We start from the raw sequence: 1,231 nt of genomic DNA, 5'->3' as shown, positions 1-1,231 counted from the left end.
AAAATGGGCTCCTCTACGTTTTTCACTCCTATATGTTCATTTTTCGCTCCACATCATTCCATTCCACTACCATATTGAAGTCAATTACTGATTTTGCTTTCATAGTTTAAAGTTTTTGTGGTAAGATTTAGTGTGAAACTTTCCGTAAGAGTGTTGGAGAAGAAGAAAAGTGAGAGAATTTTTCTTCTCGCATTTCTAAGGAAAGGTTACAAAGGATTTGCTTTGAGAAAGAGTTCCAGATAAGTTTGTTTATTTATTTAGTGTTGTATGAACTTTATTTTATATATGAAATTTATTTTTTGTAATGTCTTTCTCATGAAGTTTGGTAGTTCCCTCTATCTTTCCCGCTTCTCTGAGATATGGTGAAATGAAAAGATAAAATGAATGTGCTATAATTAAAATATAAATTAAATTGTGATGATTTTTCAACTCCGAACTTAATTTACTTTTCAGTCTAGCCAATTGATTTGTTAAAATATGTTGTGAAACATATAATCCGGGAAATGAAATATAAGTTCTACAACAGAGTGAGGATCACATTTGATTTCATAAAGGAGAAATTTGTTCACGAAATTAAGTGCAAATAAATAGAGAAATATTCTTTGTTAGGTGTAAAATTGGGGAATCTTTAGGATGACAGACTAAAATCCTCAATTTAGTCTTAGTGTTTAAAAACTAAAGCGAGAGTTAGCCTTCAGGTGAAGGGAAGTGGGAGCTCAGGAGTGAGAGCCGATAACCTCCTAGCCTAGCCACGAATTTAGGAACTAAACCAAAGATTAACCAATGATTTTCTATGCACTGTATCAAGGCAGAGGATTAAACTTGTTCATATTTGACACAATCCATATTAAAAACATTTATCTCATCTCATTTCACCAAAATTTCATTGTAGTGGGAAAGATGTCTTTTCACATAAGAAATCTTCATTACCTAAGCATAGTTCTTAGATTAGTATTTAATATTTAAAAGTTACATTTTCGTTTTTGCTAATAGTTAAGTAATTTAGTTTGGTTAAAATTTCAATATTTGAAATTAGTGACAGTGATTTCGTTTGATTTTCTATAAATTTCCTATTAAAATTTATCATTGCTAACTTACACTTTCCCCATATGATCGATATTTGGGGCTTAAATAGAAAGTCCATTATTACTTGATAACGATACGTATACTTGCATAAAATCACTTTATTCATTGCTTATAATATATATATATATATATATATATATATATA

Source organism: Phalaenopsis equestris, unplaced genomic scaffold (assembly GCF_001263595.1).
Source record: "Phalaenopsis equestris unplaced genomic scaffold, ASM126359v1 Scaffold000070, whole genome shotgun sequence".
In the NCBI taxonomy this organism is placed as follows: domain Eukaryota; kingdom Viridiplantae; phylum Streptophyta; class Magnoliopsida; order Asparagales; family Orchidaceae; genus Phalaenopsis; species Phalaenopsis equestris.
Note: the sequence above shows the minus strand (reverse complement) of the source record.